Source organism: Podarcis muralis, chromosome 1 (genome assembly GCF_964188315.1).
Source record: "Podarcis muralis chromosome 1, rPodMur119.hap1.1, whole genome shotgun sequence".
NCBI classification, from domain to species: Eukaryota; Metazoa; Chordata; class Lepidosauria; order Squamata; family Lacertidae; genus Podarcis; species Podarcis muralis.
In genome coordinates, this window is record NC_135655.1 from 13,673,114 (window position 1) to 13,698,813 (window position 25,700).

Genomic DNA, 25,700 nt, shown 5'->3' on the forward strand with positions numbered 1-25,700 from the left:
AGCAGTATGTGGTGGAAAGGCAGGACACCAATTTAGAAAACTAATGAAAGATAAATTGCTTTTGCTGACAATGGAGAGCCAATTCTTCTGCATTTGGGGTGGAGGAGAGCAACTGTTCAGAGTGGGGCTCTGGATGCCTGCCCCAAAGTCCTGCCTCGATGGCGCCGCTGAAAGACAGACAGAGAGAGAAAGAGAGAGAAAGAGATGAAAAAAGCAAACAGACCAGTCACATTTGTTTCTTCAAAGGAAAGCAGACATCGCCAAGACAATAGCTTTTTGTCATCTGTTTTCCACATTGGTCTTATGATAGCTGGAATTAAATCCTGCACTTGCCATTGATCCAATGTGCCAGGAGTCTTCCCTGGCAATTTGCTGGCTTTCTTGATCTCCATTCTCCGCCTGAACCAATTTCCTGACTCCCGCAGGGTCCCCAGTGCTATCTCAGCCTCCGAGTCTCCCTCAGTCTAATTAAATCTTCTGTTCTCTCTTTCCAAGTCACTTTCTCCCCTGCAAAGCTATCTCTCTCCCCACCTCCCTATTTCCCTGCTCTTTGTTTCACTCTCCCAGAGATGGTTCGAGTAGATGATCTGCTCTTCTATCCACCTTGTAAGCCCTGCCCCAAGCATGGCAGCCTGGCCTATTCGGTCTAAGACTGTCCCATCTTGAGCTGGGGCAGTTTGCAAGGGATTTATAATTGTGCCCACTTGCGCACAAGAGGAATTCTCTACACAGCTGGGGACCCCTATAAGGAAGAGGTTCCACTAATAATAATAATAATAATAATAATAATAATAATAATAATAATATTTATACCCCGCCCATCTGGCTGGGTTTCCCCAGCCACTCTGGGCAGCTTCCAACAGAATATTAAGATCAGCTCTCAGGCCCAGTATTCATGTTTCAGACACAACAATGGGGTCTTTTATGTGGCTTACACTTTCATGTTCCTCACATGGTAGTTGATGTTACAGTAAAATTAAGGGTTCGTTCTTGTGCATGCAGAAACTGTTCCCTTGGTTAAGGGGATTGAGGAGGTTGGAAATTATGCCACCGTTCTTACCGTTTGGGGTTTTGAGGCTTGCTGTTGAGGATTGCTCATCTCCTCGCATCTGGGTACTCTCCATTGACTCGCCTCCTAGATGGGACGCGAGCTTCCGAGGGTTGCCTTTTCCGACACTGCCAGACAGTGTCAGTTCTGGGTCACCTCCAGAGCCTTTTGGGGGGTCACGTAGCCTCCGCATTGCCCCCTAAAATTTCCTCTAACAGCTGCTGAGCACGGAGAACCCGCGGAGCACACCCGCAATGGAAGGCGGAAAAACCGGAAGTCAATCTCAGATTCAATTAAGGGTTCGTTCTTGTGCATGCAGAAACTGTTCCCTGCAAGTGATTGCCAATGAAATCGCAAGATAATGAGAAAATATTTGAAGATGCAATCCTCAGCAATGGGGAAGCAGGCATGGCAATAACACTCCTCCTTTCTCCTCCTGCTCCTCAGAATTCACCTACTGCTTTCGTGCTCGATTTATATTTGCCAGCAGAGTTAGCCTGGGACTGAGCACCCCACCTTGTTTCCATAACTCTAGAACTGGCACAGCTTGGTTTCTGAAAAATCTGATCTACGCATACTTTGACTTTTACCCACCCTGTCTCTCTCCACGCACACCCCCACCCAACCCAGTAACATCAAACTGGATTTTGCTTTGGCAGATAGAATGCTGACTTCGGAATCAGCCGAGGGAACAGACTGCTTTTAAAAGGTTCTGTTGGAGTCACGCATTTTCCAGGAGCCTCGTTAACAGCTGGCGATGTGGAGGACCTTGTTTGGTGTCATGGGATGCATTAGCAGCTACAGCAGGGATACTTCAGTTGCAGGATGAGCGACATAGCAGCTTGAGCATTATTCATCAGCTGCTGTGCCGCTGACCGGCTTTGGCAGAGTGGCAGACTAAACAAGGAGGCTGGGGACCCCAACGAATGCCTGTTTGTCTTGCCTTCAGAATGTGTATTCCTGGACTTCCGGGCTGTATTGCCAAAGGCCAGATTTGAGTTGAAGGCGAGGCTCCATCCATGGTTCTTGAAGGCAGCCTCATAAACACCAGGTGAATCTGTCATAAGAAGAGTCTGCTAGAACAGGCCAAAAGCCCATCTAAGTCCCAGCATGCTGTCCTCACAGTAGTGCATGTGTGCTGGTCCCGGGGGGAAGGTTACTGTTATCGTAGTCAAAGTTCAGTCCTGAGTCACTAGCCTGGAAATAGTTCACAAGGTGCGAGGCGAGGTCCGAAGCAGGGAGCCAGGCGGGGACAGGAACACTCGAAGATCAGAAGCAGGAGGCCGGGCGGGGAACAGGAACTCTGGAAGGTCAGAAGCAGGAAGCCGGGCAGGGAACAGGAACACTGGAGGAACAGGACTGGATGCTGGCCGAAACAGCTCTTCAATGACGACGTTGCTCCCGCAACCTGGGACCGGGCTGACTGGCCTTTATCTTCTCTGAGGCCAGGGGTGGTCCCGGCCCCCAGGAGCCCTGCCTCTCCTGGCATTAAGGCGAGCACTCCTCCTGGGAGAAACCAGTTCCTTTCGCCTCTCTGCCCTAAGCCTCTGCAGTTCAGGAGAGGCTGAAGGATTACTGGGCCCAGGGGGAGACTCACCTGCAGGCACTGAGTCCTCAACCACCTCTGGAGCCAGAATGGATTCACCTGGTGCCTGCTCCTGAGGATCCGGCACAGGTGCAGGTGCCTCAGAATCAAGGCCCTGCCCCAGTTCAGCCGGCCCTGGAGGCGGGGACTCCTGTGCCGGCTGGGATTCCTCCGGTTCACTCTCTGAATCGGAATCCCAGGCCATCACAGCATGTGAGGAAACTTTCAAGCAAGATTGTTATTTATCATTTTATTAATTACCTGCCCTTCACCAGGGCTGGTTGCAATATTAAAACACAGCGTTGAATAGTTTAAAACAACTTACAACCAGTGCTCTTTTTCTAGAAGAAGAGGTGCCGGAGCTCACCACGAACTTCTACCTTGTTCTTTTAGACTGGCAATGGTGTTGGCAAATCAAGTTGATGGACTATGCCGAAATGGCAAAATTAACTGGGAAGCTTAGAAACCAAGAAGACAAGAAATCCAAAAAAGAATAGGAAGTGTTTATTATGTGCATACAAAATCATTGTATGCAGGACAAAACAGGATTCTAAATGCACTTGTAATGTAACAGAAAGTATAGATAATTTGGGAATATGAAAAATTGGAGAAGTATTAATGTGCAGTTGAAAATAGAATTAATAGGACCCATGTCTTGATATGTGGAATTTTTATGACATTTGGATGTAGCTTTATTTTCTCTCTCTTTTGTTCTGAGCCTGGTTTTGGCCAGGGAAGGTGGGGTATAAATTATTATTATTATTATTATTATTATTATTATTATTATTATTTCTTTATTTTTGAAAATCAAATAAAAAACATAAAAAATAGAATGGCAATGGCACCCACCTCAACGGTGCTGGAGCTGAGATCTGGCTGGAAAAAAGACCTGCTTACAATCATAAAAAGTAAAGTGAGTCCTAAAATTATGGACCTCAAGTTGTCAGGATAAAGAGGTGCATCTTCAGCATCCTCCTGAAGGTGTATGATTATGGTTCTAGGCACACCTCTCTGGGGAGGGAGTTCCACAGCTTAGGGGCTGCCACAGAGAAGGCCCTCCCTCTTCTGGGCCACCATTCTCCAAGCTGCCTGAGGGCAGAGGAAATATCAAGAGGGCCTCCTCTGCCAATCTTAGCACCCAAGAGGGTCTGAATGGAAGGAGGTTGTCTTTCAGATATATGGGGTCTGAGGGTTTGAGCTCCACACTGGGCAAAAGATTCCTGCATTGCAGGGGTTTGGACTAGACGACCCTTGTGTTCCCTTCCAACTCTACAATCCAATGAGTCAATGATTCAAGCACAAGAGCATTCTTCCCTCTGGTGGTTTCCAGCAACAGGTATTCAGAAGCATTACTGCCTCTGACCACAGAGGTAAAAAGGTAAAGGGACCCCTGACCATTAGGTCCAGTCGTGACAGACTCTGGGGTTGCGGCGCTCATCTCGCTTTATTGACTGAGGGAGCCGGCGTTTGTCCGCAGACAGCTTCCAGGTCATGTGGCCAGCATTACTAAGCCACTTCTGGCAAACCAGAGCAGCACACGGAAACGCCGTTTACCTTCCCACTGGAGCGGTACCTATTTATCTACTTACAATTTGTGCTTTCGAACTGCTAGGTTGGCAGGAGCTGGGACGGAACAACGGGAGCTCACCCCGTTGCGGGGATTCGAACAGCTGACCTTCTGATCGGCAAGTTTGGGAGTTTGTTAAGAGGGAGATAGTAAAAGCACAACTTCAGGCAATACCAATGAGACGGAAACATGGAAGGTGCCTAAAGAAGCCAGGGTGGCTATCTAAAGAACTTTTAACTGAGTTAAGATTAAAAAAGGATGTGTACAAAAAATGGAAAAGGGGGGAAACCACCAAAGAGGAATTCAAACAAATAGCCAGCACGTGTAGACACAAAGTCAGAAAAGCTAAAGCACAGAATGAACTCAGGCTTGCTAGAGAGGTTAAAAGCAACAAAAAAGGCTTTTATGGGTATGTTCGTAGCAAAAGGAAGAACAAAGAAACAGTGGGGTCACTCAGAGGAGAAGATGGTGAAATGCAAACAGGGGACACAGAAAGGGCTGAACTCCTCAATGCCTTCTTTGCCTCAGTCTTCTCCGATAAAGAAAACAATGCCCGACCTGAAGAATTTGGAGCAAATGATTCAGCAGAGGAAACACAGCCCAGAATAACTAAGGAGATAGTACAAGAATACTTGGCTAGTCTAGATGTATTCAAGTCTCCAGGGCCAGATGAACTGCATCCAAGAGTATTAAAAGAACTGGCAGATGTGATCTCAGAACCACTGGCAGTCATCTTTGAGAATTCCTGGAGAACAGGCGAAGTCCCGGCAGACTGGAGGAGGGCAAATGTTGTCCCTATTTTCAAAAAGGGGAAAAGAGAGGACCCAAATAATTACCGCCCAGTCAGTCTGACATCAATACCAGGGAAGATTCTGGAGCAGATCATTAAGCAAACAGTCTGTGAGCACCTAGAAAGGAATGCTGTGATCACCAATAGTCAGCATGGATTTCTGAAAAATAAGTCATGTCAGACTAACCTGCTCTCGTTTTTTGACAGAATTACAACCCTGGTAGATGAAGGGAACGCAGTGGATGTAGCCTACCTTGATTTCAGCAAGGCATTTGACAAGGTGCCCCATGATATTCTTGTAAAGAAGCTGGTAAAATGCGGACTTGACTATGCTACCACTCAGTGGATTTGTAACTGGCTGAATGACCGAACCCAAAGGGTGCTCATCAATGGTTCCTCTTCATCCTGGAGAAGAGTGACTAGTGGGGTGCCACAGGGTTCTGTCTTGGGCCCGGTCTTATTCAACATCTTTATCAACGACTTGGATGATGGACTCAAGGGCATCCTGATCAAATTTGCAGATGACACCAAACTGGGAGGGGTGGCTAACACCCCAGAGGACAGGATCACACTTCAAAACGACCTTGACAGATTAGAGAACTGGGCCAAAACAAACAAGATGAATTTTAACAGGGAGAAATGTAAAGTATTGCACTTGGGCAAAAAAAATGAGAGGCACAAATACAAGATGGGTGACACCTGGCTTGAGAGCAGTACATGTGAAAAGGATCTAGGAGTCTTGGTTGACCACAAACTTGACATGAGCCAACAGTGTGACGCGGCAGCTAAAAAAGCCAATGCAATTCTGGGCTGCATCAATAGGAGTATAGCATCTAGATCAAGGGAAGTAATAGTGCCACTGTATTCTGCTCTGGTCAGACCTCACCTGGAGTACTGTGTCCAGTTCTGGGCACCACAGTTCAAGAAGGACACTGACAAACTGGAACGTGTCCAGAGGAGGGCAACCAAAATGGTCAAAGGTCTGGAAACGATGCCTTATGAGGAACGGCTAAGGGAGCTGGGCATGTTTAGCCTGGAGAAGAGGAGGTTAAGGGGTGATATGATAGCCATGTTCAAATATATAAAAGGATGTCACATAGAGGAGGGAGAAAGGTTGTTTTCTGCTGCTCCAGAGAAGCGGACACGGAGCAATGGATCCAAACTACAAGAAAGAAGATTCCACCTAAACATTAGGAAGAACTTCCTGACAGTAAGAGCTGTTCGACAGTGGAATTTGCTGCCAAGGAGTGTGGTGGAGTCTCCTTCTTTGGAGGTCTTTAAGCAGAGGCTTGACAACCATATGTCAGGAGTGCTCTGATGGTGTTTCCTGCTTGGCAGGGGGTTGGACTCGATGGCCCTTGTGGTCTCTTCCATCTCTATGATTCTAAGTCCTGGGCTCTGTGGTTTAACCCACAGCGCCACCCACGTCCCTGACCACAGAGATAGAGGATAGTTATTGTAGTTAGTAGCCATTGGCTGTCATTGTTGTTTTGGGTTTCTCTCTGTTCCTCATTTTCCAGTCTTTAATTCATTTCTGCATATTAGTCTGTTTTTTGTATATAGAAAACCTGTTGTTTGTCATACTCGGTGCTCAAAAATGGAAAATCTGATGCTGAGCCATTCTGGATGAGCCTTCAGAATATAGATACCGATATATATGTGGAATTTCCACCCAAAATGATCCGCACCTGTCTTATTCTGAAAGCCAAATCTTTGACCAATAAAAGGAAGTGTCCTAGCAACACGTCTACCATGTTATGGGAGAAGCAATATTACTGCATGCCAGAGTGATTGCATGTTCCTTTGATTCCTAAGGAAGACTGGAGGCAGTTATCTTCCTTAACCTTTTATTATGCAACAAAAGATGAGCAATTACGTTCTGCGCAATAACCTGTATACATGGTTTTAATTGACCTTGCATTGCCTTAAAAACTAACAAGTGAAGCAAAGGAAAGTTTGCCAGCTCCCCGTAGAAATTATCCATGCATGCTTATTCAATTTCTGAACATTAGTAAAGCCTCGATTCCTAAGCTTATGAGGGAGATCAAGGCTCATCCCTTTCCAAAGGATCTCATCAAAGTAACACATTTCGCTTTATTTCTGTTTGAAAGAAAGACATTGTTGCAGAAGGACAAAGAAGCCACAATTGTGGAGGACTTATATGGAGGAGAGAAAAAGAGAGAGCTAAGACAAGTATATAATTCTCGTTTTACTTCTGTCTTAACCTTCTGTTCCTCCAAGGTTCTTCTCCAATCTTCTCCTCCCAATAACCCTGTGAAGTAGGTTAGATTGGGAGAAAGTAACTGGCTCGAGCCCATCAAGTGAGCTTCATAGCTGAGTGGGGATTTGAATCTCCCCAACCCTAGCTTTTGCCTTCAAGATGTTTTAGAGTCCAACTCCCTTCAGTCCCTGCCAGGATGAACAATGCTCAACGACGAGGGAAGAAGCTGTGTCCAACAACATCTGGGGCTTCCTGGTTGGGGAAGACTGCTCTAACCACTACACTATATGCTGATCCTCTGGACTATTCTGCCCAGAGAATTCTCAAGCATCCTCTGTGGACAGATTCTTCCACAAAACCCACAACAAGGGAAACTGTCCTCCTGCAACCTCAGGAACAGGTAGTCAGTGTCACTTGTTTCTGGTGTATTCTGTATAATTTAACATGGGGGGTCCAAATTGGGCACAGTAACTTGGAGATACAACAGGCTCCAATAGATGCACTTTCTGGAAACTGCTGCAGACTTTTTAGTTTTGACGGGCTGAATAAATGAGTCTTCACAGATAAGTGTCCACTTGTTAGGGTAGTAGGGTTCATCCACACTTACATTTTGCCCCACCCGATTTAGGCACAGGTCCATGCTCTCAGTGGCATAGTGTTGGGGGGCCACAGGGGTGGTTGCCTCGGGTGCAAAATTCCAACACCCAGTGCTGCCTCAATACAGCTGTGTGCTCTGTTGAAAACGGCTTCCCCATACAGAGCAGAAAGTGACCTCTCCAAACAACTCTTCTTTTCTTATCTCTGCAACTGCAATCTCCCAGGTGGCATGGATGCTGTTAAGCTGTTGAATGTGCATGCGTACTCTGTTTCCCTCCCTCCCTGGGTACTGGCAACCCATGCTACACCACTGTGTGCTTTAAAGTGCCGTGTCCAAAAAACTTTTGTTTTCTTTTGCCCTGGCACTTTCCCCATGGAAACCCACTCTTTAATGCTAAATCAGAACAGCCTGGATAGCTCAGTTGGTTAGAGCCTGGTGATGATAATGCCGAGGCTGCAGGTTCAATCCCCATATGGGACAGCTGCATTTTCCTGTTTGCAGGGTGTTGGACAAGATCTAGTGGTTCTCAACCTGTGGGTTCCCAGATGTTGTTGGACTACAACTCCCATCACCCCTGAGCTCTGGCCTTGCTAGCTAGGGGTGATGGGAGTTGTAGTCCAACAACATTTGGGGACCTACAAGTTAAGAAAGGCTGGACTAGACGATTCTCAGGATCCCTTCCAACTCTGAAATTCTATGAATGGCAGACCAGGTTTTCCATGGATTTCTCCCCCCCCCCCCCCTCCGTGGTAAAGCGCGAGTTATCATGGGGAAAATACTAGGGCAAAAACTGCTTGGACACTGTGCTTTAAAATGGACCTGTGCCTAGCAAAACAGCACAGAAAGAAGTACTGATGAGGCCTTAGTCATGCTATTTTTGTATCTGTTGTTTTAAAAACCATTTCAACTATCTTATGTGTAAATCCCCTCGAGACTGTGGTTTAGAATGCGAGTAATAAAGCAAAGATAATAATAATGTACGAATAGCTGTCGACTGGCTTATTCTACGTGAATTTGCCAAACCCCTTTCGGAGCTACTGGCAGCCCTTGCAACCCCACCTCAGTTCTGCTAATAGTTGCAATTCTGCAAGATAACCAACATCTCATTTATTTTTCAACCAGATAACTTACTAGATAGAGAAGATACATTTTATTATTATTATTATTATTTCAGCTTTAGCCTGTTGTTGCTTGAAAAATGGGTCAGGCTAAAACATTTTAAAAAATCAAAAATCAGAGCTGCGATCTGTTTGCATACCTGCTTGTTAGCATAAAGCCACTCAGGTTTGTGAGCTTGGCTCATTCCAGATGCCAAGGAAACTGAATCCTCCCCTTCCTTCTTTCTCCAAAGGAGGAGTTGCTTGCCTGCAGCAACTCCTGTTCCTCCTGCGCTCCTTGTTTGAACGAGTGGCCTTTCAAGTCCTAGGGTGGGCAATTCCTTTTTCAGGCTTCGTAACAAAGCCGCCCGGGGCTACACTTAACTTTTTTATGAGTTGCCAGCCCCAGCTTCGGGTCTTCAGAAGCAGGCAGGCTTGGCTCGGTTCAAACCAGCCACAAACATTCCTAGGAGGAGTTAATTGGGGCGATCCAACCATTGCTCTCCACAGTGAACTGAAACACACGCGCTGAGGGAGTTTGTGGGCATCTCTTCTCCCTGCTTTCTTCACAGCTGCCAGCCTGACATGAAAGAGATCCAGTCTGCGCCCCCCACCCCCCCAAAAAATCTCTTTCAAGTACCCAGACGTCTTCAAGTTTCCCAGCCCCCAGCAAGACGCATTGTAGCAGCTTGCCCCAGATTTCCCAGCCCATCTGCGGCGCTCTAAAAGATTTGCAAGAGCCTATTTTGGTACAATAAAAAAAAAAGACGTCTCTGTACACAATGCCTCTCCCTCCTGGAGAGGAAATAAACTAAGGGTTTGTTGAAATGAGAGAGCACTGAGCTTTATTTCCAGCATTCCTGACTGTCCCCAGTAGAGGAACAGGAAGATGCAATGGATACTCTTGTATAATAAAGGAACTGCCCGTACGGGCCAGTCTTGACAGACTCTACTTGCGCTGGGACTGAGCAGCGGGAGCGCACCCCGCCGCGGGGATTCGAACCGCCGACCATACGGTTGGCAAGTCCTAGGCAGTGGCGTAGCGTGGGGGGTGCAGGGGGGGGGGCCCGGCCGCACCAGGCGCAACATCTGGGGTTAGGGCAAATCCACGGGTTAGGGGGCGCAAATCCACAGGTTAGGGGGCGCAAATCCACGGGTTAGGGGGCGCAAATTACTTGCCTTGCCCCGGGTGCTGACAACCCACGCTACGCCGCTGGTCCTAGGCGCTGAGGTTTTACCCACAGCGCGACCCTCGTCCAAAGGAACATAGGAAGCAGCAATATTGTATTGTCCTACACTGGCTTTCTTGCTCCAAACCCTTCCTGAGGATGGTAGGGATTGATGCAGTGTCAGACTTTTGGCTCTCAAATTTCAGTGGTGCCCCGTGCAACGCTAAAATTTGGCACCCCCTGAAGTGTAGGTGGGTTCCCACAAGACACAGTGATAACAGCAAGAACCTTTATTGAACTAATAGAACTGGCCAACAGGGGCAAAGCAACTGCTTATACAGTGGTACCTCTGGTTGCAAACGGGATCCGTTCTGGAGGCCCATTCGCAACATGAAAAGAGCGCAACCTGAAGCGCGTATCTGCGCAGGTGTGCGGCGCGATTTGGCACTTGTGCACATGCATGAAGCGTGATTTAGCACTTCTGTGCATGTGCGAACAGCAAAACCCAGAAGTAACCCTTTCTGGTACTTCTTGGTCGCCACGGGATGTAACCTGAAAAAACGTAACATGAAGCAAATGTAACATGAGGTATGACTGTATACATTTCTGAAGGCCTGGGCCACTCCAACTGCCAACATGGTTGGCTGTCTAAACTTCCAAGCTGCAAATCATAACTCAGAGTTTAAGGGCCAATGGCAGCGGCCCAAATCCTGAAGTGTTCTGTGATTGGATATCAGGTATCGAATCAGGACACAGGGGCTCAGAAGCCTTAGTCCAGACTCAAGCACAGACAAGCACAGACCACTGAATACATAACACCCCCTGCCTCTCAAGCTCCATTCTACACCATTGTTGTGGAGCCCCCTGAAGCGTGGCACCCGGTGTGGTCGCAGCAGTCATGCTACCTAAAATCCCGGCTGCTTGGACCTGGAACCTTCTGCATGCAGAAGCTATGTGGTCCTTCTCCAAATTTGTCAGCCATGTATGGAGGCTCACCAGAGCCTTGGTGAACCTGATTTTTGTTTGTTTGCCTAGTAAAAAGAGAGAGGAGATCATATATGTGGCAGGTTGCAGTTCAAAGCTGGTGGGGCGTGTTGTGTCAGGATGGAGGAGGAATTTGTTGGTCTGCTTTTTGCAGCAGAGCAACGTGGTCAGATGCTCCCAGACTTGCTTGTGCATCAGAACACATCTCCCAGCCAGATGGTGCCTTTTCTCTAGAGTTTGCGACACATTTTCGGTACACAAAAAGTGCATACAAAGAAACAGGTATGTTATGCAAAAGGTTTGTGCAAAATCATTTACAGGGGAATGCATGGCAAAGCAGTGAAAATGGTGGCTTTTGGGGGGGGCAGGGAAGTGTGTATTTAACAAATGAAGTGTGCATGAAGTGTTTAAAACTGGAATGAATGGGACGCAGGGACATGCAATGGTGAGCAATTAAGATGGAAAGTGTGTGCTGAATTAGTTACTCAACCCATCTCCAATGCTCTGTGAATTGAAAATGGAAATCTTGCATGCATGGGAAAGAGCTACAAACTCCCCCTCCAGCTGGATGGCTGCAAACATGGTTGACTCAGACACACTCCAACTCACCTTGTTGGCACTGTTGTCCGAGAAATCTGAATGATGGGAGATTCGGAACTGGCAATGGGCTGTGCTTCTTTGCATGGCGCACTGAATTCGCTTCCACAAGGTGTTCTGATGGGAGGCAGCTTGAAAGGCTTTGAAAGCAGTTAGATAAATTCAAGGAGGATATCAATGGCTACCATTTTATTTATTGCATTTATATCCCACCATTTTATCCAAGGAGCTCAAGGAGCTTGGTTCTCCCCCTCATTCTATCCATGTAGCAAACCCTATGAGGTAGGTTATGCTGAGAGGCAGTGACTGGACCAAGGTCACCCCATGAGCTTCATGGCAGAGTGGGGATTCAAACCCTGGTCTCCCAGGTCCTAGTCTGCCTCTCTAACCGCTACGCCACACTGGCTCTCCATGACAACTATGTTTTGCCTCCACGGTCATAGGTGGTATGTCTCTGAATACCATTTGCTGGGATCACAAGTTCTGCTATTGCACATAAGTCCTGCTTGCACGCTTTCCATGGGCATCTGGTTGGCCACTGTGAGAACAGGATGCTGGACTTGATGGATCTTTGGTTCGATTCAGTAGGGCTCCTCTTACGCTCAGCCAGTGTGGTGTAGTGGTTAAGAGCGGTGGACTCGTAATCTGGGGAACCGGGTTCGCGTCTCCGCTCCTCCACATGCAGCTGCTGGGTGACCTTGGGCTAGTCACACTTCTCTGAAGTCTCTCAGCCCCACTCACCTCACAGAGTGTTTGTTGTGGGGGAGGAAGGGAAAGGAGAATGTTAGCTGCTTTGAGACTCCTTCGGGTAGTGATAAAGCAGGATATCAATCCACATTGATAATGTGGATATCAAATCCACATTACTTATGACAGTAATGTGTGGGCAGGACTATGTTCACCTTGATGGAGCAGCTTCCGCCTTACTCTGGGAAAAGGGGAATATGGAAACAGAGACAACTGCAGCTGATCCTAGGGTTTTTCCCACGGGGGGATAAGACTGGGTCTAAGAGCCCCAGAATTCCTTTTTCTGCCAAAGAGAAGGCCTTCCAGTGGTCATGTAAACAGAGTTTTGTGTGCCTTGGAGCAGGAGAATGGGGAGGCAAGGCTGGGCACTTCTTTTGAACAATCAATGAGAGGTTCTGCAAATACTTGCACTGACAAAGTCCCCAGAGCTTTGCTGATGTTCAGTTGGGAAAATTGCAAGGCTAGATTCATTCTTTATGGGTGCCAAAACTCAGTGGTGGTGGTTTGGCACTTGGGTCCCAACAGCTGCCCAAGGGTGTCCTGTGTTGACACCCACCCAACCTGCTACTACTGCTCAGCTTCCTTCCTTTTCCATTGCTAGATCCCTCCTTTCCAAGGTGCCCATCTTCCAGTCTCTAGGATGTGTGCAATTCAGCCAATGGGGCTGCTGCCCCACCATGCTCTTCTTTGACGTCAGAACATCTCAGCCAATCACACCGAGTAGCTTTGGAAAATCCCTTCTGCCCTGTATGATAGGAGGGGCCACGGCACATGATGCTACGCATGTTCCTGCCATTGTCAATCAACGATATGGAGCACAGGCATGAAAATCTGCAGCAGATTAACAAGAAGACATGGAGAATGTACATAACATGTACATAACAGGGGTTAGAAACGGTCAACATAGTGCTGTAGGTTCCATCGCAGTTGCAGCCTTTCACAGCAACGACTTCCATCCTAAGTGATTATTTTTATTGATTGCAACAAACTGTGCGGGAGCATCGGGATGAGGACAGGCCAGCACCTTCCCATCAACGAGAGTCTAAATTTCTAGCGCACCATAAGCCAGTTTTATTAGATTCATTTGAAGAACCTATTAATTTCCAAGTAAATGAAGAACATTTTTAATCATTGCATGGGAACCACTTAGCACATTAACTCATCCCTCTGAAGTCATTTGCTTTACTGTGCCCTCAGTTTGCTTAATCCATAACTGGTCAATAGTATATTAATATTACAGTCTCATTTTAGATCTAAGCATGTCTGAACCTATTAAACTGTCACCCTGGATTTACTCGCGGAGAAAAAATTATCTGCCCTCCAAGATGGAGAGGGGGGGGGGGGAGAGAAGTATTAAAGAGAATTGAGCACTAATGAAATTAATCACAATCATCGTAAGCACTTCCAATTGCTGTCACCCAGTGGGAGATGGCGGAGCAGGGGGGAATTCCTGCTCCGTTGTTCCTGCTGCTAAGGCCTAGACCTGCTTGTGCCAGTGGTCTATGGCTTCCAAAAACTCACTGGAGTCCAAAACATCTGGAAGGCACTGGGATGGTAAGAGCTGGTCTATTCTGTTTGTCCCCATAATTTAACAGCTGTTGCATGATAGCTTTTGGGAATCATTCTTCCTCAGATTGTTGGCTAGGCTGAAGTTAGGCATGGCGGTGGGGATCAATTTTTGTTTGAATTAAATTTGAAGGGGAACATACCTCACCCACTTTCCAGAACAGTACACGAACTGCAACGCAGCCACTTGCCAAAATTCACACGTCTCTGGGTTTTGCAGTCAAGTTCTGTACAAAAATGCATAAGAGTGTTGATAAATGCCTATATTAGTGAAAATTGCATACAGTATGGCATGCTTCATATTAGGGGGGAAATGTGTATGCTATGAGAAATTTGCACTAACCTCTAGGTTAGATTGCCGTAATGCATTGTATGTGGGTCTGCCTCTGAAGATGGTTCGAAAACTTCAGCTGGTGCAGAATTCAGCACCCAGGTTGCTCACTGGGGCAAGACAGTTTGAACATAGGACACCAATCCTGGTTCGACTTTAGGTAAAGGTAAAGGGACCCCTGACCATTAGGTCCAGTTGTGACCGACTCTGGGGTTGCGGCGCTCATCTCGCTTTATTGGACAAGGGAGCCGGTGTACAGCTTCCGGGTCATGTGGCCAGCATGACTAAGCCGCTTCTGGCGAACCAGAGCAGCGCACGGAAACACCGTTTACCTTCCCACCAGAGCAGTACCTATTTATCTACTTGCACTTTGACGTGCTTTCGAACTGCTAGTTGGGGAGGAGCAGGGACCGAGCAACGGGAGCTCACCCCGTCGTGGGGATTCGAACCGCCGACCTTCTGATCAGCAAGTCCTAGGCTCTGTGGTTTAACCCACAGCACCACCCGCGTCCCCTGGTTCGACTTTGCTGGCTGCCAATTAGTTTCTGGGCCCAATTCAAAACGCTGTTTTGACCTATAAAACCTTGAATGGCTCAGGTCCACAGTACCTCAAAGATCACTTCTCACCATATGAAGCATCCCTGACCCTGCAATCATCATCTGAGGCCCTTTGTCATGTGCCTCCTCCATGAGAGGTTTGGATGGTGGTAACACAAGAATGGGCCTTTTCTACACTGGTTCCCCATTGGTGGAATGCTCTCTCTTCGTTAGGGACACGGGTGGCACTGTGGGTTAAACCACAGAACCTAGGACTTGCCGATCAGAAGGTCGGCGGTTTGAACCCCCGCGATGGGGTGAGCTCCTGTTGCTCTGTCCCTGCTCCTGCCAACCTAGCAGTTCGAAAGCACATCAAAGTGCAAGTAGATAAATAGGTGCCGCTCCGGCGGGAAGGTAGGAAGTTATTGATGGCTTTATCAGTATGAAATACTCACAATGCATACCTACATGCTTGGAGTGTAATACTGACAATAAATATGATAATACTTGTCACACATCAGTGAGAGAAATGTTGAGCTCCCAAAGCACAAAATAAATTGCATTTCCCTTTACATATCCAGGGCAATGGATGGTACAAAGATGGTAGAACAAACCAACCATTTTGACATGTTTACAAGGCTTTTAAATCACAAAGGGGGTTGTTGCAATGCTGGAATGATGGGGCAAATGCATTTTTGCCATGCAGGGCACATTCTAGGCAGACTTTTTAATTCACACTTGCTGTAAGTGCCTATCAACCTGTGGTATGGGGTGTGTATGTGTGCAAGTATAAAAAAATATCAAAGGATAGAGAGGCTTCATGCTTATGCTCAGACCTACAGGCTGCAAAAGGGATGTGGGTGGCGCTGTGGGTTAAACCACAGAGCCTAGGACTTGCCGATCAGAAGGTCGGCGGTTCGAATCCCTGCGACGGGGTGAGCTCCTGTTGCTCGGTCCCTGCTCCTGCCAACCTAGCAGTTCGAAAGCACATCAAAGTGCAAGTAGATAAATAGGTACCGCTCCGGCGGGAAGGTAAACGGCGTTTCCGTGTGCTGCTCTGGTTCGCCAGAAGTGGCTTAGTCATGCTGGCCACATGACCCGGAAGCTGTACACCGTCTCCCTCGGCCAGTAAAGCAAGATGAGAGCTGCAACCCCAGAGTCGGCCACGACTGGACCTAATGGTCAGGGGTCCCTTTACCTTTACCTCTCTTCGTTACATATCTTTACGTGCCAGGCCAAAACATTCCTCATCTCCCAAGCCTTTGGCTAATTAATCCTTCTGTGGCCTTTTAAACTTCCCTGTGATCCTGGGATTATGGACAGTACTGAGCTCGATGGACCAAGGGTCTGATTCCGTTAAAGGTAGCTTCCTGTGTTCCACCTCTCTGGTGCTGGATATTTCCCACAATGCTCTCAAACAATGCATTGGTGTCAAGTTGTGAAGGAGAAAAGAGAAACTAATAGTCGGCAGAAGTAAACCAAAGCAGATGAAATGCAGAGATGTTTGAAAACAAAAGTCAGTCCATCCCACAATTAAGCAGAAGTTGACATTTTAGAAATATTTGATCAATGTTTTCTCCTGCACACTTTTTTTTTTATAAAACAAAGCAAAACACCTTTGCAGAACTGCTAGAGGGGGCATGTGTGATGATGAGTCAATTAAATTTAAATGAAGTTTAAAAATACATCTTGCGAAGAAATGGCTCAATTGATATCATCTCATTATTTGGGCAGAAGCTGTTCTCTTATAATTAAATGTATATAGAAGCATACCTCTTTTTTATTAAGTACATATAAAGGAGAGATGTTTATCGGGGTGGAAATTACCTCCCTGGAGATCTTGGAGACAGAATAATTTCATTACTCAGAACTTTGTCGGGGGAAAAGAAAGTCCATTATCAGAGATCAGGCAAGGTGGAAGAACTTTGAGGGGTGGAGCCCAATGTGGGGGAGGCTTTCTTTGATTATCATTATCTCCAGTGGTACACCATTTCTTTCATAAAGCACTTGAGCATGTATGCTTAGCAACATCTGTCTGCAGCATAACTGCACAGGGGAGAACTATAGCTTAGTGCAGGCACATAGCTGATGTAAAGCCCTCCAGAAGGCATTAGATTGCATCTCCCATCAGTCCCAGCCAGGATGGCCAATGGTCAGAGATGATGGGAGATTGTGATGGCCTGGGACTTGGGCTCCGACTCGGAGCCAGAGGAGTCTCAGTCTGCAACAGATCCTTTGGCTCAGGTGGCATCTGAACCTAGACTGGGGCCTGATTCTGAAGAGCCCCAGTCTGCACAGGTTCCCCTGCAACAAGCACCAACTGGGCCGAGTTACCTCATTGCCTTCAGCTGGGCAATCACTTACACCTGCTTCACTACCAGTTGGGTCAGGGGAGGCTGAGGCAGCCTCTGGGTCTAGTAACCCACCAACATCTCCCGAGCTACAGAGACTGAGGTTTGAGAGAAGGAAAGACCCAAGTACTCACATGAGGAGTGCTCGCCTTCGGGCGAGACAGGGAGGTGAGTCACCAGGGGATCAGGACCGGCCATTACCCCGACAGAGATAAAAGACTGCTGGACCCCGCCCCAGGTTGCGGGAGCAATGTTGCTGTTTGCCAGAACCTGCCTGACCGTGCCTGGTTTCCTGTCTTGGCCTTGTTGGACTGACTCCTCACAGAACCCTTGGATTCGGGACTGGACGTGGACCGTGTTACATTAGACCCCCCTGCTGAATCAGTCCAATGGACCATCTAGTCCAGCATCCTGTTCTCACAGTGGCCAACCAGATGCCTGCAGGAAGACTACAAGCTGGGCATGGCAACAGCGCTCTGTCACAGCTGTGATATCCAGCAGCTGGTATTCAGAGGCACAACACCTCTGACAGTGAAAGCAGAACACAGCCATTGTGGCAAGTAGCCACCGATAGCTTTAGCCTACCCCAGATGATGGCCACCACTGCCTCCTATGGCAGCAAGTTCTATAGTTTGACTATATGCTGCACGAAGAACTACTTCCTATCTTGACTCTTCCAACAGAAAGGATAGGGCCATCTACACCTACTGTCAGGAATGAGCCAGCTCCCAGTGAAGGTTTGCAGCCAACTGCAGAAAGCAGCCAGGAACAGAGAGGCTTTGATGTTAGTCAGACAGGGGAGAGCCAGCAGTTGCAGATTTCAGCTCTTCCTGACCTTGACGGGCTGGCTGATAAGGCAGTAGATGAGAGCAGGCTAGAACACAGCCAAAGCTCGCTGGAAGTACAAGCAGGCACGAATAGATTCAGAAACAGCCTCTCAGAAAAGGAAGAGGTTGAAGCTGATCCACTCAGTCCAAAGAGTCGGCGAATGGGAGGGCTGTTGGATAAGAAGCAAAACAAGAGATGTAAGGTTCGTAAGCTCAATATCTTCTGTCGCTGGAAGGAGTCTTCAGAAGGGTCATCTTGAGTAATGACGTCAGAGGCTTTGTTAGAGCCGTCCAGAGCTATCTGTTTGTTTTTGCAATATATCCTCCTTTTTAATTATCTACGCTTACTGTGTTATCAAGCTGGGAACCTGGACTCTTGACAGCTACTAGCCATGGGGGCTGTGCACTGCCTCCAGTTTCCGAAGCAATATGCCTCTCGATACCAGTGGCTGGGAATCAGAACTGGGGAGAGCACTGGTCCTCTTGTGTCCTGCTTGGTGGCTTCCCATGGGCATCTGGTTTGCCACTGTAAGAACAGGTTTCTGTTCCAGAAGGGCCTTCATGTGTTCTTAACCCATGGGGAATGTGGTTGTATGGATGGGTGTGTGGATGTATCTGCATCTATATCTCTTATCTACTTACCTATCATCTTTACATAGTTGTCATCATTACAGCGGTCCTGTAAGAAAGCCCAATCTTATAATCCATATTTTGCACATCCAGAAGGAGATGCTAAGAATGGTTTGCCAGTGGCCACTAAGTCAATGCATGGGAAAGATGGGATGCAACCCAGGAATTCCTAAGTCCCCATCACACCGCACTACACACTAACTCGCCCATGAATGCTCCTGTTGTGCCAACACTAGGATCTAGATACCCAGCAACATGCAGACCCTCTAAGGGTCCCTATTTTCTGGGGGCAGACCCAGATTTACAGAAGCTGACCCAGAATGTCCCGCTTTTCCTTAGGACGTTGGAGAAATGTTGTAGGGTGCGCATGCCCTCTTAACCCTTATAAGGGCAAAAGAGATGAACAACTTCGTGGCAGAGCTGCAATCACCTGGCCTGCTTACATTGTATATTATTAATTAAACGATGGCTCAGGTTTCCAAAGTGCGCATTTATGCACTGAACTGGGTGTCAGTTAGGCCCAGAGGCGAACAAGTAGACACAAGAGGAATGTGTTCCACATGTGTAAGTGGCGAGCAAACTTTCTTCAAAGCAAAGGTGGAACTGGATCTGGTTAATCATTCAGCCTAACAAGCCACTTCTTTATTTAAATTCCACTTGCGATCATGGAATATAGGATAACGGCAATAAAGTCTAACATAAATCTGCTGCGGCTGCATGTCGAAGCTGCTAGGCAAGTATAAACACAAGCAATTGTTATTATCATTGATTTTTTTATTATCTAGCTTCAGCAAGCAGCATAGATGGTACATGCTTTAGGGCAGGGGTGGGCGAGGCTTCAGCCTTGTGGGATCTACTTTTGATAGCCCCCCCCCCCCAGGTCCAGCAAACAGAGCCATGTGCAAAACAGTGGCTCAGCCTTGCAGACGTATGCTTAAAATTAAGGAGCCGTTTACATTTATACTTGCTCCTAAGAACTGACCTCCCTCCTTCCTTCTTCTGGCTTTTTTATATCATATCTAAATTTTTTCGCATTGTCGTCATCCATTTTATCTATTTCTGTTCTTCTTCCATATTTGTCCATGATATGTCCAAAAACAAATAAATCCTTCTATATATACAATTCTTGTTGTCTGTCTTAATTCATTTACAACTGCTATTATTTACATTACTCACATTATACATTTTGCTTCTCATTATTTTTGTTATGTAATAATTTTCTTTGTATTTCTCATTATGAGGTCCCCCCCTCCCCCATTTCTACTGGTTTCACTATTTCACCTTATTTTTCCTATATACGCCATAATTTTTTTCCATTCTTTCTGAAATGTTTCATTGCCCTGTTGTCAATTTCCCCCCGTTAATTTAGCTATTTCTCCATATTCCAATACCTTCTGTCGCCATTCTTCTACTGTTGGCAATTGTTGTTGTTTGATGTGTGCCAGAAAATTGTTGTTGTTTGATGTGTGCCAGAAAACGCATACAGTGTCACAAAGTGTGGCTAAACATGCATGTATTGGTGAAAATAACAAACAAAAGCAGTACACTACAGGAAATTGCATTGCAGAAATGTGTATATCGTAGACAATAATTGCAAACTGCTTTGATTGAGGGTGGTGGTTGTTTTTGCAATCAAGCAGCACATAGATTTGATGAAATCAAATAAGTAAATAAAATTGCATCCGGATACTATGAGAGATAAAATTGCAAAAAGCTAACTTCTACACTATCCTTTGCCAGCTCTGGCATGCATTTTTGGACTCTGCTATGGAATGTGGCTGTGGGGACTGAACTGATGTTCTCTTGCCACGTACCATGCCAGCCTGAATGACCAAGATGAATAGAATACAGTAGTTAGACTTTGATTTCTGCATAGCTAGGGTGTTATGCAGTCTTCCAGGGAAGAAATAGTGTCGCTTGTGTTTGTATTTACATGTGTGATAGCAAAACATGCCACTTTCATAGAACCACGCTGCCCAAATACCCATCACAATGCCAATTTGAACTGCTGAAAATGGAGCATAGGAGCAGAGTCCTAGGCAGGTCTACTCAGAAGTAAGTCCCATTGAATTCGCCCAACTGCAAATGTGACATGAAGGCTGCAGTGTGGGAATCCCTTTCAGATGACCACAGTGCCTGGAGACTGACAGGTCGCATGCACCTGGAGGAGGAACGATCACTGGGAGAAGTGCGTCAGCACAACCAGACACCTTCATCTGCCCCAGCTGCAACAAAATATGTCTCTCCCATATTGGTCTCTACAGCCACAGCAGGCACTGTAACTTTCCAATAGGCTCACTCTTCCACTGTCTCCTGAGGCGGACTGATACCAACCAATACACGTACCTGGTAAAGGTAAAGGTAAAGGGACCCCTTACCATTAGGACCAGTCGTAACCGACTCTGGGGTTGCGGCGCTCATCTCACTTTATTGGCCGAAGGAGCCGGCGTGCAGCTTCCGGGTCATGTGACCAGCATGACTAAGCCGCTTCTGGTGAACCAGAGCAGCGCATGGAAACGCTGTTTACCTTCCCGCCGGAGCGGTACCTATTTATCTGCTTGCATTTTGACATGCTTTTGAACTACTAGGTTGGCAGGAGCAGGGACCGAACAACGGGAGCTCACCCTGTCACAGGGATTCGAACCGCTGACCTTCTGGTCGGCAAGTCCTTGGCTCTGTGGTTTAACCCACAGCGCCACCAGCGTCCCCACACTTACCATGAAATTTAATGAGACTGGATTCTGAGTGAGCAAGGAGGCTAGGGCCCAGGACCTGGGACACACAATACAAATGGAACAATGGGAGAGGTTGTGGAAACAAGACATAAAATTCACAGCTTGCTATACAATGAAGGAGAATTGTATGAAGATGTTATATCGATGGTATTTAACACCAGACAAATTGGCCAGAATTTACAAACAAAAATCCAATGTATGCTGGAGATGTAAAAAGGAAATAGAAACAATGTATCATATTTGGTGGGGATACAGGAATATTAAACAATTTTGGTGTAATATATATGAAGAACTAAAAAAGATTTTAAAAATATCATTTGAGAAAAAATCAGAAGCTTTCCTTCTGGGTTTGATGACGGAACATATCCCCAAAAATATGAAAAACATATTGCAATCAAAAATATGAAAAACATTTGCAATCAATATCCTGGCAACAGCAGCTGCCAGGATATTGATTGCAAAAAACTGGAATTGGGAACATGTAACTTACAATAAGGGAATGGCAGAGAATTTTTTTTTAATTTATAAATATGGCAAAACTGACCGCAACCGTAAGAGGATAAAGAATATATGCGTAAAAGAATATACAAAAAAAACCCAAAAACATTGTTTGGGTTTTGATATATTGATATGAAGACTTGAACACCGCAAGGTGAAGGGAAAGGGTTACAAGAGGCAAAACAGAGACAGTGGCAGAAGATAGTCTATGAACACAACGAGTGATCTTAAATCTAAAAGAAAAAGTCACACACGGGTGGAGGGAAGTCGTGTTTATTTTTGTGTTACTCCATTTTGTGTTGTTTTGTACATTCATGTAGATGTATGTTTCCATTTGAAACCCGCCTTCTTTGATTTCTGTAAAATAAAAGGGCATAATAAACAAACAAACAAACAAATATTTAATGAGGCTGGATTCTGAGTGAACAAGGACAATGTTGCACTGTAAAATTAGCAATGGAAATCCAAAGGCCAGAGGGAAAGGGGGCCTTTGCACAGTGGAATAATGTAAATATCACCCCTCTCAGACCAAACTTGATGGGTCTATCAGTAAGAGGACCATACACAGAAAAGACAGTGGATTTCTGTATATCTGGGACACGCCGTAGGACTGCAGCAGTTTATTAGCCTGTTGATTAGAAAGGGGGCAGTCACTCCAAAACACTCTGTGTTTGCACCATCCCCTCCTTTGAGCTTGGGCAGGAGAAGAGCACAGCCACAATTTCTCTAGGATCAGCATCTGAAGAAAGGGTCAGAATTTGCTCCTTCCTCCAGGTTCGGTGCCCTGTTGCTTTTCCGTAGGGTGTGGAATGGATTTCACAGCACTGAGCAAATTTAATGGAAATTGTGAAATCTGCGAATGCTGCGGGGGAGGGGGCAAGAATGGAAATACTGCTACATTATCTCTCTCTGCTTGCTGATTCACTGGGGACTTCATTTTCAAGTCTGCCAAAGCACTCTGGATTCCTACTGACACCAAAGTTTGATGAGATAATGGCAGTTTCTGCCTTGAATGTTCTCTGGGTTCTTTCCACAGCCAGCCTATAGAGCTCTATTAGCAAAGCACGCTTTAAAACGATGCACCTTTGTCATTCGTTTCTTATTTCAAGACAACAACCCGATTTCGATTTCCTGCACAGAACGGAGGTGGAGCTGGGGAGAGGATAACCATTTTCCTGTTTTTCAAGCAAGCAGCAAGGAGCAGCTTACTTGAGAGATTACCTTATCCCGATAGGTCACTGTGGGCGCTTTCCTTTTTGATGTCATTTGATGGGGAGCATGGCTTCAAAAGCTTTGCTCCATCTGTAGCAATTCTGGGGTCTTTAATTGTAGGGACCACAGGAGTGATGCCTCAACACCTTCCACATGCGTCATGAAGATTTTGGGTACCACATGGCAGGACAGAATTTCTAACATAGATGTGCCTCACCAAGGCCACATTCCCTGCATGTTCACGGCAATCAGCTTGTTGCTGACTCATCTGAGTCTTACTATTAAAGATTCCTTCCTGGTAAAATCCCTTCTGATCCCTCTTAAAAAGAATAAACACAAGAATCTGATTAACGTTAATATAAAAGTAGTTTACTCACAGATTCATTCAGGTTCACAGACATATCCCTGAAGGCAGGCTTAGGTTACATAACAACTAGAACTATTCCATAAAGATGTTAGTCCCAAGTGACTGCGACTAAGCAGTCACTTCTCCAAACACACAGCAACATACAAAATGGAGAACACACACACTGATCAGAACATGGAGGCCGTGTGCTCCTCCATGCTAGTACAACAGACCACACCCTCTTCAAGTCTGTCCCAGCTCAGGAGGAAACAGGAAGTCTTCTCCTGAGTGGTACAAAACATCCCCTAACATGTTTACTGTAGGAATGTTGTACTTGACTGCAGTTTTACATCCCACAGGTACATCAGCAGCAGCACAAATGGACACCCTCATCTGCCCCAGCTGCAACAAAACATGTCTCTACAGCCACAGCAGATGCTGCAACCTGCCAACGATTTGACTTCACCCCCAAAGGCGCACTCCTCCATTGTCTCCTGAGACAGACGGATGCCAACTTCCACTTCAGAGTGCAAAGGAACAGATTTACACACCCCACACCCAGGCTCTTCAACAATTGGCAGACATGAGGGAATCCACACCTCGGCCAATCTACCTAAACATGTTTCAAATAAATAAAACAATAGTCTTCGATTTTGCTTTGAGGCAGATGTGATAGGATCTGCTCCTCTTTTGTCCTCACAGCCTGGTTTTGTCCCAGACATGTTGTTGTTGTTGTTGTTTTGCAAGAGTCACTTTCAAGACAGTCATGGGCATTCTGAGTGGGTATCTGCTTCCCCAAATAGGTTGCTAGACATGTCTTGTGTGCCTTGACAGCATTAACATCAGACCCAGCTACTCGTCAGCTTCAATGCTGGCAGCCGCACTCTCTTGCTGATTGGCTGGTCCATGTAATAGACAGAGTTGAAGGAGGGGTGGTGCATTTCTTGGTAATTTCTGAATAAAAATTAATTTGGGCAAAATTGGGCTGAAGGAAATCTATATCCACTTAAGCGGCTCTCTGTGTAGATTCCATAGATTGATTGCCTTCATGTTTACCTTTCTTCTTTCTTTGATGCCTGTGTTTAAAAACCTAAAGCGACCTGTCCAAACAGATTAGGTTTAATTGGTTTGAAGCTAGTCTTTTTCTAGGCCATGCTGTGCTCTGCGTGTATCAGCAGAGTTCAATTAAGGAGTTGGGATTTAGGATGCCGGAAAAAACAATCCCGTTATTTCATGGGATATTTCTGGCTTCATGTTTGGTCCCCTTCTCCATAAAAACAGACACGTATGGTTAGAGATAGACAATTGCGTCATTTTTTTGTTTCTCTCTGTTTCTCATTTTTTCCACATTTTCACATCAGTCTGGATTTTTCCCTAAACTCCTCATGAATACCCACCAGCATTTTAGTGCAACTGTCTCCTTAAAAACACGTTTGTATTAAGTTTGCTTAATATACATATTTCCGCAAGGCAATTTCCCCTAATATAATGCATGTTGGTATGCTATTTTCACATATGTGTGCACTCATGCACACACACATAGTATACACTCTACCCATGTATGCAGGTTTTGGTGTCCTCGGGTGTCTTCCCGTGTAAAAGTTGGGGTGTCTAGGCGACGTTTCGACGAGGTCTCACTCGTCATCTTCAGGCTGGTGCTTTCGGCTTCTTGTTACTGGAACAGAGCAGGATCTCAGTGTTTGAGTTCCTATAAATACTGTTGAAGGTGTGGTGTATAGCCTCCAATGTTCTGGGCAGAGAGGAGGTTCCCAGGCTAGTGTGCCTTTTCTTCTTTTGTTCCTTAATTACTTGAGGGATATCTTGAGTGATTTCTTGAGTGATATCCTGAATCCCACTTAGGTGGGTCATTAGGTGTGGATTAGTTGCTCAAGTCTTTGTGTCTTGAACTCTTGAACTTTGTGAAGAGTTTTTCTGAGAAGATGGCTGTACTGCATTTGGTTGTGCTCTGGCTTGGCTTCGTGTATAGGGGCGAGCTGTGGTTTTGTGGCCTGTGCCAGCCAGATCTGTGTAGGGGTTGCGGGGGGGTGCAGCATCCAGAGGTGCCACCATGGTTTGGCTACTGGATGGTGTCTGTAATTTATCTGTGGAGAGGGTCTGGGTTTGGGTCTGGTGTGGTTGATTGGTGATGGCGTTCTGTGTGCCTCTGGATCTGGTGTCAGATTTTGTGGGGAGGGCTAATTTCCAGATGTCTGGCAAGCGGGATGTGTCGTCACGCTTGTTCATGTTGTGAGGGTGTTTCTCTA